Source organism: Monodon monoceros, unplaced genomic scaffold (genome assembly GCF_005190385.1).
Source record: "Monodon monoceros isolate NGI ecotype Baffin Bay Population unplaced genomic scaffold, NGI_Narwhal_1 Super_Scaffold_18, whole genome shotgun sequence".
Classification (NCBI taxonomy): domain Eukaryota; kingdom Metazoa; phylum Chordata; class Mammalia; order Artiodactyla; family Monodontidae; genus Monodon; species Monodon monoceros.
The window spans coordinates 78,538,847-78,555,674 of record NW_021703774.1 but is presented as its reverse complement, the minus strand read 5'-3'; the positions used below and the strand labels follow the sequence as shown (position 1 = coordinate 78,555,674).

Genomic DNA, 16,828 nt, shown 5'->3' with positions numbered 1-16,828 from the left:
TTTTCATTACAACCAATAGAAACCTGCACCCTTAGCTGACACCCTTTAGCTCCCCAACCTCCTACCCCCTGGCAACCACTAATCTCCTTTCTGTCTCTATAAACTTGCGTATTCTGGACATTTCACATAAATGGAATGTAATATGTAACCTCTGTGTCTGGCTTTTCTCACTTTATTTTTTATTTTTTTTAACATCTTTATTGGAGTATAATTGCTTTACAATGATGTGTTAGTTTCTGCTTTATAACAAAGTGAATCAGCTATACATATACATATATCCCCATATCTCCTCCCTCTTGCGTCTCCCTTCCACACTCCCTATCCACCCCTCTAGGTGGTCACAAAGCACCTAGCTGATCTCCCTGTGCTATGCGACTGCTTCCCACTAGCTAGCTATTTTACATTTGGTAGTGTATATATGTCCATGCCACTCTCTCACTTCATCCCAACTCACCCTTCCCCCTCCCCGTGTCCTAGAGTCCATTCTCTACGTCTCCGTCTTTATTCCTGACCTACCCCTAGGTTCTTTTTTTTAGATTCCATATGTATGTGTTAGCATACGGTATTTCTTTTTCTCTTTCTGACTTACTTCACTCTGTATGACAGTCTCTAGGTCCATCCACCTCACTACAGATAACTCAATTTCATTTCTTTTTATGGCTGAGTAATATTCCATTGTATATATGTGCCATGTCGTCTTTATTCATTCATCTGTTGATGGACACTTAGGTTGCTTCCATGCCCTGGCTATTGTAAATAGAGCTGCAATGAATATTGTGGTACATGACTCTTTTTGAATTATGGTTTTCTCAGGGTATATGCCCAGCAATGGGATTGCTGGGTCGTATGGTAGTTCTATTTTTAGTTTTTTAAGGAACCTCCATAGTGTTCTCCATAGTGGCTGTATCAGTTTACATTCCCACCAACAGTGCAGGAGGGTTCCCTTTTCTCCACACCCTCTCCAGCATTTATTGTTTGTAGATGTTTTGATGTTGGCCACACTGACCGGTGTGAGGTGATACCTCACTGTAGTTTTGATTTGCATTTCTCTAATGATTAGTGATGTTGAGCATTCTTTCATGTGTTTGTTGGCAGTCTGTATATCTTCTTTGCAGAAATGTCTATTTAGGTCTTCTGTCCATTTTTTGATTGGGTTGTTTATTTTTTAGACGTTGAGCTGCATGAGCTGCTTGTAAATTTTGGAGATTAATCCTCTGTTAGTTGCTTCCTTTGCAAATATTTTCTCCCATTCTGAGGATTGTCTTTTCATCTTGTTTATGTTTTCCTTTGCTGTGCAAAAGCTTTTAAGTTTCATTAGGTCCAATTTGTTTATTTTTGTTTCCATTTCTCTAGGAGGTGGGTGAAAAAGGATCTTGCTGTGATTTATGTCAAAGAGTGTTCTGCCTATGTTTTCCTCTAAGAGTTTGATAGTTTCTGGCTTTACATTTAAGTCTTTAATCCACTTTGAGTTTATTTTTGTGTATGGTGTTAGGGAGTGTTCTAATTTCATTCTTTAATATGTAGCTGTCCAGTTTTCCCAGCACCACTTATTGAAGAGGCTGTCTTTTCTCCATTGTATATTCTTGCCTGCTTTATCAAAAATCAGGTGACCAGGGTTTCCCTGGTGGCGCAGTGGTTGAGAGTCCGCCTGCCGATGCAGGGGACATGGGTTCGTGCCCCGGTCCAGGAAGATCCCGTGGAGTGGCTGGGCCCATGAGCCATGGCCGCTGAGCCTGTGCGTCTGGAGCCTGTGCTCTGCAATGGGAGAGGCCACAACAGTGAGAGGCCCGCGTACCACAAAAAAAATAAATAAAAAGAAATAAGGTGACCATATGTGCGTGGGTTTATCTCTGGGCTTTCTATCCTGTTCCGTTGATCTATATTTCGGATTTTGTGCCAGTACCATATTGTCTTGATTACTGTAGCTTTGTCCTATAGTCTGGAGTTTGGTAGCCTGATTCCTCCAGCTCCGTTTTTCTTTCTCAACATTGCTTTGGCTATTCGGGGTCTTTTGTGTTTCTATACAAATTGTGAAATTTTTTGTTCTAGTTCTGTGAAAAATGCCATTGGTAGTTTAATAGGGATTGCATTGAATCTGTAGATTGCTTTGGGTAGTAGAGTCATTTTCACAATGTTGATTCTTCCAATCCAAGAACATGGTGTATCTCTCCATGTGTTTGTATCATCTTTAATTTCTTTCATCAGTGTCTTATAGTTTTCTGCATATAGGTCTTTTGTCTCCTTAGGTAAATTTATTCCTAGGTGTTTTATTCTTTTTGTTGCAGTGGTAAATGGGAGTGTTTCCTTAATATATCTTTCAGATTTTTCATCATTAATGTATAAGAATGCAAGAGATTTCTGTGCATTAATTTTGTATCGTGCTACTTTACCAAATTCATTGATTAGCTCTAGTAGTTGTCTGGTAGCATCTTTAGGATTCTCTATGTATAGTATCATGTCATCTGCAAACAGTGACAGCTTTATTTCTTCTTTTCCGATTTGGATTCCTTTTATTTCTTTTTCTTCTCTGATTGCTGTGGCTAAAACTTCCAAAACTATGCTGAATAATAGTGGTGAGAGTGGAGATAGCCTCATCCACCAGAGGGCAGACAGCAGAAGCAAGAAGAACTACAATCCTGCAGCCTGTGGAACAAAAACCACAGTCACAGAAACATAGACAAGATGAAAAGGCAGAGGGCTATGTACCAGATGAAGGAACAAGATAAAACCCCAGAAAAACAACTAAACGAAGTGGAGGAAAAGAAAAAGAATTCAGATTAATGATAGTGAAGATGATGCAGCACCTCGGAAAAAGAATGGAGGCCAGGATCGAGAAGATGCAAGAAATGTTTAACAAGGACCTAGAAGAATTAAAGAGCGAACAAACAGAGATGAACAGTACAAAAACTGAAATGAAAACTACACTAGAAGGAATCAATAGCAGAATAAATGAGGCAGAAGAACGGATAAGTGACCTGGAAGACAGAATGGTGGAATTCACTGCTGTGGAACAGAATAAAGAAAAAAGAATGAAAAGAAATGAAGACAGCCTAAGAGACCTCTGGGACAACATTAAACACAACAACATTTGCATTATAGGGGTCCCAGAAGGAGAAGAGAGAGAGAAAGGACCGAGAAAATATTTGAAGAGATTATAGTCAAAAACTTCCCTAACATGGGAAAGGAAATAGCCACCCAAGTCCAGGAAGCACAGAGAGTCCCATACAGGATAAACCCAAGGAGAAACAGGCCACGACACATAGTAATCAAATTGGCAAAAACTAAAGACAAAGGAAAACTATTGAAAGCAGCAAGGGAAAAATGACAAATAACATACAAGGGAACTCCCATAAGGTTAACAGCTGATTTCTCAGCAGAAACTCTACAAGCCAGAAGGGAGTGGCATGATATACTTAAAGTGACGAAAGGCAAGGACCTACAACCAAGGTTACTCTAGGCAGCAAGGATATCATTCAGATTCGATGGAGAAATCAAAAGCTTTACAGACAAGCAAAAGCTAAGAGAATTCAGCACCACCAAACCAGCTCTACAACAAATGCTAAAGGAACTTCTCTAAGTGGGAAACACAAGAGAAGAAAAAGACCTACAAAAAGAAACCCATAACAATTAAGAAAATGGTAATAGGAACATACATATCGATAATTACCTTAAATATGAACGGTTAAGTGCTCCAACCAAAAGACAGAGGCTCGCTGAATGGATACAGAAACAAGACCCATATATATGCTGTCTACAAGAGACCCACTTCAGACCTAGGTACACATTCAGGCTGAAAGTGAGGGGATGGAAAAAGATATTTCATGCAAATGGAAATCAAAAGAAAGCTGGAGTAGCAATACTCATATCAGATAAAATAGACTTTAAAATAAAGAATGTTACAAGAGATAAGGAAGTATACTACTTAATGATCAAGGGATCAATCCAAGAAGAAGATATAACATCATAAATATATACGCTCTGAACATAGGAGTATCTCAGTACGCAAGGCAACTGCTAACAGCTATAAAAGAGGAAATCGACAGTAACACAATAATAGTGGGGGACTTTAATACCTCACTTACACCAATGGACAGATCATCCAAAATGAAAATAAATAAGGAAACAGAAGCTTTAAATGACACAACAGACCAGATAGATTTAATGGATATTTATAGGACATTCCAAAACAGCAGATTACACTTTGTTCTCAGGTGCACACGGAACATTCTCCAGGATAGATCACATCTTAGGTCACAAATCAAGCCTCAGTAAATTTAAGAAAATTGAAATCATATCAAGCATCTTTTCAGACCACAGCGCTATGAGATTAGAAATCAGTTACAGGGAAAAAAACGTAAAAAATACAAACACATGGAAGCTAAACAGTGCATTACTAAATAAGCAAGAGATCACTGAAGGAATCAAAGAGGAAATCAGAAAATACCTAGAGACAAATGACAATAAAAACACAACGATCCAAAACCTATGGGATGCAGCAAAAGCGGTTCTAAGAGAGAAGTTTATAACAATACAAGCCTACATCAAGAAACAAGAAAAATTTCAAATAGTGGTGAGACTGGACAACCTTGTCTTCTTCCTGATCTTAGAGGAAATGGTTTCAGTTTTTCACCATTGAGAGTGGGTTTCTCATATATGGCCCTTATCATGTTGAGGTAAGTTCCCTCTGTGCCAACTTAGTGGAGGGTTTTTATCATAAATGGGTGTTCAATTTTGTCAAAAGCTTTTTCTGCATCTATTGAGATGATCATATGGTTTTTCTCCTTCAATTTGTTACTATGGTTTATCACATTGATTGATTTGCGTATATTGAAGAAACCTTGCATTCCTGGGATAAACCTCACTTGATCATGGTGGATGATCCTTTTAATGTGCTGTTAGATTCTGTTTGCTAGTATTTTGTTGAGGATTTTTGCATCTATGTTCATCAGTGATATTGGCCTGTAGTTTTCTTTCTTTGTGACTCTTTGTCTGGTTTTGGTATCAGGGTGATGGTAGTCTCGTAGAATGAGTTTGGGAGTGTTCCTCCCTCTGCTATATTTTGGAAGAGTTTGAGAAGGATAGATGTTAGCTCTTCTAGAAATGTTTGATAGAATTCACCTGTGAAGCCATCTGGTCCTGGGCTTTTGTTTGTTGGAAGATTTTTTTTTTTGCGGTACACGGGCCTCTCCCGTTGCGGAGTACAGGCTCCAGACGCGCAGGCTCAGTGGCCATGGCTCACCGGCCCAGCCACTCCGCAGCATGTGGGATCTTCCTGGACCAGGGCACGAACCCGTGTCCCCTGCACCGGCAGGCGGACTCTCAACCACTGTGCCACCAGGGAAGCCCTTGTCGGAAGATTTTTAATCACAGTTTCAACTTCAGTGCTTGTGATTTGTCTGTTTATATTTTCTATTTCTTCCTGGTTCAGTCTCGGAAGGTTGTGCTTTTCTAAGAACTTGTCCATTTCTTCCAGGTTGTCCATTTTATTGGCATAGAGTTGCTTGTAGTAATCTCTCATGATCCTTTGTATTTCTGCAGTGTCAGTTGTTACTTCTCCTTTTTCATTTCTAATTCTATTGATTTGAGTTTTCTCCCTTTTTTTCTTGATAAGTCTGACTAATGGTTTATCAATTTTGTTTATCTTCTCAAAGAACCAGCTTTTAGTTTTATTGATCTTTGCTATTGTTTCCTTCATTTCTTTTTCATTTATTTCTGATCTGATCTTTATGATTTCTTTCCTTCTGCTAACTTTGGGTTTTATTTATTTTTTTTTTTGCGGTGCTTGGGCCTCTCACTGTTGTGGCCTCTCCCGCTGCAGAGCACAGGCTCCGGACGCGCAGGCTCAGCGGCCATGGCTCACGGGCCCAGCCGCTCCGCGGCATGTGGGATCTTCCCGGACCGGGGCACGAACCCGTGTCCCCTGCATCGGCAGGCGGACTCTCAACCACTGCGCCACCAGGGAAGCCCGGGGTTTTTTTGTTCTTCTTTCTCTAATTGCTTCAGGTGTAAGGTTAGATTGTTTATTTGAGATGTTTCTTGTTTCTTGAGGTAGGATTGTATTGCTGTAAACTTCCCTCTTAGAACTGCTTTTGCTACATCCCCTCGTTTTTCACTTTAGCATGATGTTTTCAAGAGTTATCCATGTTGCAACATGTATCAGTACTTCATTCTTTTTTTAAATTTATTTTTAATTTTTTGTTGTTATATATATATGCATGTGTATACATATATATGCTTTAATGTTAGAGAGTTGCAGCCTTTTATTTAGTACCGAGAGAATGCCCGTAATTTAACACAATATCTTGATAAATGTTGCTCACAGCGTTTTAAAAAGAACAAAAATAAATGTAGTTTCTGTGTCATCTTTGACATGTTATAAATTCACAGTGCTAGCTGTTTTTTTAGGCAGCAGTGTGAGGGAAAAAGCACTGTAAAATGTAGTCCTGGATTTGGTGTTACATGAAAAATGTAGTACAATGAAAACTTTAATGTCAAAAGGAACAGTGCTTTAAAGAAAACATATATGAAATAAATGAGGTATAAACTCCATAATGTAGTCAGAAAAAGAAAATATAATTATTTGAATACTGGGGACCTTTTCTTTCAGTTGCAGCTTTTAAGTTTTTAAGTACCTGTGAATCAAATTTACATGTAACTTTTACTTAATGACATTTTTGTCTTGAGAAGTGCAAAAAAATGCCAGTAAATATCATATTTTCTATATCAGAAAATAAGTTTAGGAATCCCAAAGTGATTGGGACGTGTTGGCAAGACAATTTTTTTTCTTTTTTTTTTTTTTTTTTGGTGGCTATAGCAAACTGTGCTCTCTCCACATAAACCTATGTAACTCACAACTACAAGTACTACTTACTGTTTTTTAAGAAAATCAAACACCAAAAAACCACATATCCCCTTCTTTTTGTACTGTAGCATTTAACGCAAAATAAATTCTCATTAGCACATCATTTTTATGACTGAATAATATTCCATTGTGTGGATATACCACATTTTATTTATCCATTCATCAGCTAATGGACATTTGAGTGTTTCCAATTCTTGACTATTATGAATAATGCTGCTGTGAACATTTGTGTACAAGTTTTTGTGTGAACATACTACCCTCATTTTTAAAAATAGATCAGCTGACACACACCTGTATCAAATCCTTCAAGGAACATGGTGGATGGAGTATAAAGATAAGAAGGAATTGAGCCTCCAGAGGGGTTAAATGACTTGCCAAGAGTGGAAGATTCAAAGCTAAGACCCAAGTCTTATCCAGCCTGTGGCTTTCACTCTTTGAGGTCCCTAGGACTGAAGGTGATGGGTACTGTTCTTGGCCCAACTTATCAGAGCAGTATTTCCATACAGGGGATGAGTATCCCAACCTTTTGGGCTATGCTTTACCTTGCTTTTGGACTAGAAAAATATTTCCAATTAGTCCAGTCTCCAGAGCTGTGGTGGTATGGGTGAATATATCTGTCAACCTGTTTTTTTAAGAATAACTGTTAGTGGTGTTCACCTATGGGAGGGTTAATTAAAATGAGCATTTTGGTGTCCATTCTGAATGATTTTATCTTTGGTAAGTAAAATGTTTTTATGCTATAAGGTGGAAAGTTCCACTTTTTTTTAATAGCATACATACATATTCTGAAATGGAAATGTTTATCTGTGAAATTCATTAAGCTCCTTTGACAAATCTGTGTGTGTATCTGTGTTTCAGCAGGTAGAGATTTAAAAGGTTTTGATTCCCAATCTTATTTAGAATATCAAAGTGAAGGATCATCACTTTTGAGTTTAATACTGAATGTTTTCACTAAATGTGCCTTGGGTTCCAGTTAGAAGTTTCTGAATATGTAAATTCATACTCACCTGTAAAGATTCAGGTATTAACTGATCAATACAATGAATGCAAGATATTTGTTGAATTTAATTATTACCGTTTATATTAAAGGTAAACTATACCTTAGTAAAGTTTGTTTTCTATTAATATTTTGTATTATTATAACTTTTCATAGTGTGTAATGAAATAATCTTCTGGCATCTAATAATCTCTTAATGTGTAGATTAAGAGTAAATATTGATTTAAACCCTTAGATTTGGAAAGAGCAGAGGAAACACACGCTTCTTTTGTTGTGTATCTGTCTGCTTGTTTTCTAATAATAGCTTTATTGAGATATGGTTAACATACCATAAAATTCACCCATTTAAAGTGTCAATTCAGTGGTTTTTAGTATATTCACAGATATATATTGTACAACCATCAGTATTATCTAATTCTAGAACTTTTTAATCACTTCCGAAAGCAAATTCTGTACCCGTTAGTAGTCACTCCCTCTACTCTCTATTCCTAGCCCCTGGCAACCACTAATCTCCTTTGTATCTTTATAGATTTGCCTTTTTGGACATTTCATATGATTTGAAGCATATACGTGGGCTTTTGTGACTGGCTTTTTTGCTTAGCAAAATGTTTTCAAGGTCCATCACATTATATCATGTATCAATCCTTCATTCCTTTTTATGGCTGAATAATATTCCAGTGTGAGGATATACCACACTTTTTTTAGCTGTTCATCAGTTGATAGACCTTTAGATTGTTTCCACCTTTTGGCGATTATGAATAATAATATGCTGACATAAACATTAGCGTACAAGTTTTTGTGTGGACATAAGTTTTCATTTCTCACCTAGGAGTGATGCTGGATCATATGGTAGCTCTCTTTAATTCTTTGAGGAACTGCCAATTTGATTTCCAAACCAGCTGCACCATTTTACATTCCCACCAGCAGTGTGTAAGGGTTCCAATTTCTCCACATTCTTACTAGTTATTATTTTCCATCATTTTTATTATAGCCAACCTAGTGGATGTGAAGTAGTATTTCATTGTGGTTTTAATTTGCATTTCCTTAAAGACTGTTGATGTTTAGCAGCTTTTCATATAGTTATTGGTCATATGTGTATCCTCTCTGGAGAAATGTCTATTCAAACCATTCGCCCGTTTTTAAATTGATTTGTCTTTTTATTGTTGGCTAGTAGAGCTTTTCATAGTTTGAATACAAAAGTCCCTTAACAACATATGTGATTTGAAAATATCTTCTCCTACTCTGTAGTCTTTTCACTTTCTTAATTGTGTCCTTTGAAGCACCCAAGTTTTTAATTTTGATGAAGTCCAATTTATCTATTTTTTCTTTGTGTTGCTTGTGTTTTTGGTGTCATATCTAAGAAAACATTGCCTAACCCAAGGTTGTGAAGATTTATACCTATGGTTTCCTTTAAGAGTTTTACAGTTTCAGCTCTTACATTTAGGGCTGTGATCCATTTTGAGTTAATTTTTGTGTGTGGTATGAAGAAGGGATTCAGCTTTATTCTTTTGCGTGGGAATGCCTAGTTGTCCTGGCACCATTTGTTGAAAAGTCTGTTCTTTCCCCCATTGACTTGTCTTGGTACACTTGTCAAAAATCATTTAACCAGGAATATAAGGGTTTATTCCTGGACTCTCACTTCTATTCTGTTGATCCTTATGTCTTTTCCTATACCAGAACCACATTGTTAAATTGCTATAGCTTTCTAGCAAGTTTTGAAATCAGTGTGAGCCTTCCAGCTTTGTTCTTTTTCAAAATTGTTTTGGCTATTCTGGGTCCCTTGCATTTCCAGATGAATTTTAGGATCAGTTCATTAATTTCTGCAGAAAAGACAGCTGGGACCTTGATAGGGATTGTGTTGAATCTGTAGATCAGTTTGGAGAGTATTACTATTTAACAGTATTGTTTTCTAATCCATGAGCATGAGATGTCTTTCCATTTATTTGGATCTTTTAAAATTGCTGTCAGTGGTGTTTGTAGTTTTCAATGTACAGATGTTGAACTTCTTTCATTAAATTTATCCTAGGTATTTTATTCTTTTTGATGCTATCATAAATTAATTGCTTTCCTAATTTCCTTTTCAATTTGTTCATTGCAAGTGTATAGAAACACAATCGACTTTTATAAATTGGTCTTGTATCCTCCAACCTTGCTGCACTTGTTTATTAGTTCTAATAGTTTTTTGTTGTTGTTGACTACTTAGGCTTTTTTTTTATGATATCATTTATATGTGGAATCTAAAAAATAATACAAATGAATCTATATATAAAACAGAAACAGACTCACAGACATAGAAAACAAACTTATGTTTACCAAAGAGGAAAGGGAGAGGGGGAGGGATAAATTAGGAGTATACAATTAATAGATACAAACTATTGATATTATACATAAAATAGATAAGCAACAATGATTTATTATATAGCATAGGGAACTATATTCAATATTTTGTAATAACCTATAATGGAAAAGAATCTGAAGAAAACATATATAACTGAACCACTTTGTTGTACACCTGAAACTCACAATATTGTGAATCAACTATACTTCAATTTTAAAAAATGCAAAAAAAAAAATTAACAAGGAGTAAGTACCAGTCTTCTTCCATAATCTAATAGGCTGCTTTGTGTAGAAACTTCTAGGTATAAGAAAATTGTAACTGAAGTCATTCTTTTAAGTCTTAGAAATGGAATATAAGTGTTTGTCCTTAGCTTTGAAGAGCAGTATAAAACTATGTCCCTGAAAATGGCTTAGTAATAAGATTTATTCATTCAGTTATTCATTCATTCATTCACATTTTAAATTCAACAAATAGTTATTTGGGACATTCTATGTGCGTAATACCATACTAGGGGATGCGGAGGATACAAAGATGTATAAAACAAGATGTCATTCCTCACAGAGTTTACAATCCAGTTGGGAAAATAAAATTTGTGCACAATTAACTAGACTGCAATGTAATATATGACCTAAGGAAATTTTTTCAATTTGATACAACCAACTTCACTGAGCACTTGTGTTCCTATGTTTTACTAGGTCCTAAGAATACAAATATGAATACAACACTTGTAATACAGAAAAAGCCTTGGATTCAAGTTGGTCTTTATAAGGAATGACTGTGTAGCACTTAGAGCTTGAGGAAGAAGCAAGTTTCTTATCATCAGAGGCGTGACTCATAGGCTGGTGGTGACATTGGGCGAATATAGAGAGAAGGACTTAAAACATAAGCTGATTGGTCACAGTATTTGACCATTACATTCTTTCCAATCTTGAGACTTTAAAATTTTGTGCTTCTTTCAAAGATAGACAGGTGTTTCAGAAATTCTCAAGTCATCACGTGTCTGCTCCAGATTTAGATGGAGTCTTCCTCCTATAGTGGAGTTCAAACATTTCTTTAGAAGTACTAGTACTTGTGGGTTTTTAAAATATAAATTTATTTATTTATTTTTGGCTGCACTGGGTCTTCGTTCCTGCACACAGGCTTTCTCTAGTTGCGGCGAGCAGGGGCTACTCTTTGTTGCGGTGTGAGGGTTTCTCATTGTGGTGGCTTCCCTTGTTGCGGAGCACAGGCTCTAGGCTCGTGGGCTTCAGTAGTTGTGGCTCGTGGGCTCTACAGCGCAGGCTCAGTAGTTGTGGCGCACGGGCATAGTTGCTCCGTGGCATATGGGATCTTCCGGACCAGGGCTCAAACCCGTTTGCCCTGCATTGGCAGGTGGATTCTTAACCACTGTGCCACCAGGGAAGTCCCCTAATCAGTGTTTTTAAACATAGCGAGTCCCATCAGCCCAGAGGACACTGTTTGTGTGGTCATTTTTTTTTTAAATTAAAGTAATTGTATTCTTTTTTTTTTTTTTTTACAATGGTGTGTTAGTTTCTGCTTTATAACAAAGTGAATCAGTTATACATATACATATGTTCCCATATCTCTTCCCTCTTGCATCTCCCTCCCTATCCCACCCCTCTAGGTGGTCACAAAGCACCGAGTTGATCTCCCTGTGCTATGCGGCTGCTTCCCACTAGCTATCTATTTTACATTTGGTAGTGTATGTATGTCCATGCCACTCTCTCACTTTGTCACAGCTTACCCTTCCCCCTCCCCATATCCTCAAGTCCATTCTCTAGTAGGTCTGTGTCTTTATTCCCATCTTTCCCCTAGGTTCTTCATGACATTTTCTTTTTTTCTTAGATTCCATATATATGTGTTAGCATACAGTATTTGTCTTTCTCTTTCTGACTTACTTCACTCTGTATGACAGACTCTAGGTCCATCCACCTCACTACAAATAACTCAATTTCATTTCTTTTTATGGCTGAGTAATATTCCATTGCATATATGTGCCACATCTTCTTTATCCATTCATCCGATGATGGACACTTAGGTTGTTTCCATCTCCTGGCTATTGTAAATAGAGCTGCAGTGAACATTTTGGTACATGACTCTTTTTGAATTATGGTTTTCTCAGGGTATATGCCCAGTAGTGGGTTTGCTGGGTCATATGGTAGTTCTATTTGTAGTTTTTTAAGGAACCTCCATACTGTTCTCCATAGTGGCTGTACCAATTCACATTCCCACCAGCAGTGCAAGAGTGTTCCCTTTTCTCCACACCCTCTCCAGCATTTATTGTTTCTAGATATTTTTAAATTATTTATTTATTTATTTATGGCTGTGTTGGGTCTTCATTTCTGTGCGAGGGCTTTCTCTAGTTGCGGCAAGTGGGGGCCACTCTTCATCGCGGTGCGCAGGCCTCTCACTATCGCGGCCTCTCTTGTTGCGGAGCACAGGCTCCAGACGCGCAGGCTCAGTAATTGTGGCTCACGGGCCTAGTTGCTCCGCGGCATGTGGGATCTTCCCAGACGAGGGCTCGAACCCGTGTCCCCTGCATTGGCAGGCAGATTCTCAACCACTATGCCACCAGGGAAGCCCCTGTTTCTAGATTTTTTGATGATGGCCATTCTGACCGGTGTAAGATGATATCTCATTGTAGTTTTGATTTGCATTTCTCTAATGATTAATGATGTTGAGCATTCTTTCATGTGTTTGTTGGCAGTCTGTGTATCTTCTTTGGAAAAATGTCTATTTAGGTCTTCTGCCCATTTTTGGATTGGGTTGTTTGTTTTTTTGTTATTCAGCTGCTTGTAAATTTTGGAGATTAATCCTTTGTCAGTTGCTTCATTTGCAAATATTTTCTCCCATTCTGAGGGTTGTCTTTTGGTCTTGTTTATGGGTTCCTTTGCTGTGCAAAAGCTTTGAAGTTTCATTAGGTCCCATTTGTTTATTTTTGTTTTTATTTCCATTTCTCTAGGAGGTGGGTCAAAAAGGATCTTGCTGTGATTTATGTCAAAGAGGGTTCTGCCTATGTTTTCCTCTAAGAGTTTGATAGTTCCTGGCCTTACATTTAGGTCTTTAATCCATTTTGAGATTATTTTTGTGTATGGTGTTACGGAGTGTTCTAATCTTATACTTTTACATGTAGCTGTCCAGTTTTCCCAGCACCACTTATTGAAGAGGCTGTCCTTTCTCCACTGTACATTCCTGCCTCATTTATCAAAGATAAGGTGGCCACATGTGCGTGGGTTTATCTCTGGGCTTTCTATCCTGTTCCATTGATCTATGTTTCTGTTTTTGTGCCAGTACCATACTGTCTTGATTACTGTAGCTTTGTAGTATAGTCTAAAGTCAGGGAGCCTGATTCCTCCAGCTCTGTTTTTTGTTCTCAAGATTGCTTTGGCTATTCGGGGTCTTTTGTGTTTCCATACAAATAGTAAAATTTTTTGTTCTAGTTCTGTGAAAAATGCTAGTGGTAGTTTGATAGGGGTTGCATTGAATCTGTAGATTGCTTTGGGTAGTAGAGTCATTTTCACAATGTTGATTCTTCCAATCCAAGAACATGGTATATCTCTCCATCTATTTGTATCATCTTTAATTTCTTTCATCATTGTCTTATAATTTTCTGCATACAGGGCTTTTGTCTCCTTGTCTTTTCTGCATACAGGTATTTTGTCTCCGTATTCCTAGATATTTTATTCTTTTTGTTGCAGTGGTAAATGGGAGTGTTTTCTTGATTTCACTTTCAGATTTTTCATCATTAGTGTATAGGAATGCCAGAGATTTCTGTGCATTAATTTTGTATCCTGCTACTTTACCAAATTCATTGATTAGCTCTAGTAATTGTCTGGTAGCATCTTTAGGATTCTCTGTGTATAGTATCATGTCATCTGCAAACAGTGACAGCTTTACTTCTTCTTTTCCAATTTGGATTCCTTTTATTTCCTTTTCTTCTCTGATTGCTGTGGCTAGGACTTCGAAAACTATGTTGAATAAGAGTGGTGAGAGTAGGCAACCTTGTCTTGTTCCTGATCTTAGTGGAAATGGTTTCAGTTTTTCACCATTGAGGACGATGTTGGCTGTGGGTTTGTCATATATGGCCTTTATTATGTTGAGGAAAGTTCCCTCTATGCCTACTTTCTGGAGGGTTTTTATCATAAATGGGTGTTGAATTTTGTCGAGAGCTTTCTCTGCATCTATTGAGATGACCATATGGTTTTTCTCCTTCAATTTGTTAATATGGTTTATCACATTGATTGATTTGCGTATATTGAAGAATCCTTGCATTCCTGGAATAAACCCCACTTGATCATGATGTATGATCCTCTTCATGTGCTGTTGGATTCTGTTTGCTAGTATTTTGTTGAGGAGTTTTGCATCTATGTTCATCAGTGATATTGGCCTGTAGTTTTCTTTCTTTGTGACATCCTTGTCTGGTTTTGGTATCAGGGTGATGGTAGTCTTGTAGAATGAGTTTGGGAGGGTTCCTCCCTCTGCTATATTTTGGAAGAGTTTGAGAAGGATAGGTGTTAGCTCTTCTCTAAATGTTTCATAGAATTCGCCTGTGAAGCCATCTGGTCCTGGGCTTTTGTTTGTTGGAAGATTTTTAATCACAGTTTCAATTTCAGTGCTTGTGATTGGTCTGTTCATACTTTCTATTTCTTCCTGATTCAGTTTTGGCAGGTTGTGCATTTCTAAGAATTTGTCCATTTCTTCCAGGTTGTCCATTTTATTGGCATAGAGTTGCTTGTAGTAATCTCTCATGATCTTTTGTATTTCTGCAGTGTCAGTTGTTACTTCTCCTTTTTCATTTCTAATTCTATTGATTTGAGTCTTCTCCCTTTTTTTCTTGATGAGTCTGGCTAATGGTTTATCAATTTTGTTTATCTTCTCAAAGAACCAGCTTTTAGTTTTATTGATCTTTGCTTTCGTTTCCTTCATTTCTTTTTCATTTATTTCTGATCTGATCTTTATGATTTCTTTCCTTCTGCTAACTTTGGGGTTTTTTTGTTCTTCTTTCTCTAATTGCTTTAGGTGCAAGTTTAGGTTGTTTATTCGAGATGTTTCCTGTTTCTTAATGTAGGATTGTATTGCTATAAACTTCCCTCTTAGAACTGCTTTTGCTGCATCCCATAGGTTTTGGGTTGTTGTGTCTCCATTGTCATTTGTTTCTAGGTATTGTTTTATTTCCTCTTTGAATCCTTCAGTGATCACTTAGTAATTAAGTAGTGTATTGTTTAGCCTCCATGTGTTTGTATTTTTTACAGATCTTTTCCTGTAATTGATATCTAGTCTCATAGCCTTGTGGTTGGAAAAGATACTTGATACAATATCAATTTTCTTAAATTTACCAAGGCTTGATTTGTGACCTGAGATATGATCTCTCCTGGAGAATGTCCCATGAGCACTTGTAAAAAATGTGTGTTCTGTTGTTTTTGGATGGAATGGCCTGTAAATATCAACTAAGGCCATCTTGTTTAATGTATCATTTAAAGCTTGTGTTTCCTTATTTATTTTCATTTTGGATGATCTGTCCATTGGTGAAAGTGGGGTGGTAAAGTCCCTTCTATGATTGTGTTACTGTCGATTTCCCCTTTTATGGCTGTTAGTATTTGCCTTATGTATTGAGGTGCTCCTATTTTGGGTGCATAAATATTTACAATTGTTATATCTTCTTCTTGGATCAATCCCTTTATCATTATGTAGTGTCCTTCTTTGTCTCTTCTAATAGTCTTTATTTTAAAGTGTATTTTGTTTGATATGAGAATTGCTACTCCAGCTTTCTTTTGGTTTCCATTTGCATGGAATATCTTTTTCCATCCCCTCACTTTCAGTCTGTATGTGTCTCTAGGTCTGAAGTGGGTCTCTTGTAGACAGCATATATATGTGTCTTGTTTTTATATCCATTCAGCCGATCTGTGTCTTTTGGTGGGAGCATTTAATCCGTTTACATTTAAGGTACTTATCGATATGTATGTTCCTATTCCCATTTTCTTAATTGTTTTGGGTTTGTTATTGTAGGTCTTTTCCTTCTCTTGTGTTTCTTGCCTAGAGAAGATCCTTTAGTATTTGTTGTAAAGCTGGTTTGGTGGTGCTGAACTCTCTCAGCTTTTGTTTGTCTGTAAAGCTTTTGATTTCTCTATCAAATCTGAATGAGATCCTTGCTGGGTAGAGTAATCTTGGTTGTAGGTTTTTCTCCTTCATCACTTTAAATATGTCCTGCCAGTCCCTTCTGGCTTGCAGAGTTTCTGCTGAAAGATCAGCTGTTAACTTTATGGGGATTGCCTTGTGTGTTATTTGTTGTTTTTCCCTTGCTGCTTTTAATATGTTTTCTTTGTATTTAATTTTTGACATGTTGATTAATATGGGTCTTGGCGTGTTTCTCCTTGGATTTATCCTGTATGGGACTCTCTGTGCTTCCTGGACTTGATTAACTATTTCCTTTCCCATATTAGGGAAGTTTTCAACTATAATCTCTTCAAATATTTTCTCAGTCTCTTTCTTTTTCTCTTCTTCTTCTGGAACCCCTATAATTCGAATGTTGGTGAGTTTAATGTTGTCCCAGAGGTCTCTGAGACTGTCCTCAGTTCTCTTCATTCTTTTTTCTTTATTCTGCTCTGCAGTAGTTATTTCCACTATTTTATCT

The 16,828-nt window shown here is 37.2% G+C and overlaps 1 protein-coding gene across 1 annotated transcript in view; it reads left to right on the top strand.

Moving 5' to 3' along the window:
- PTGFRN (prostaglandin F2 receptor inhibitor) overlaps positions 1-16,828 on the top strand; it is an 85,447-nt gene that overhangs the window by 52,572 nt on the left and 16,047 nt on the right. The gene's annotated exons all lie outside the window — the stretch shown is intronic.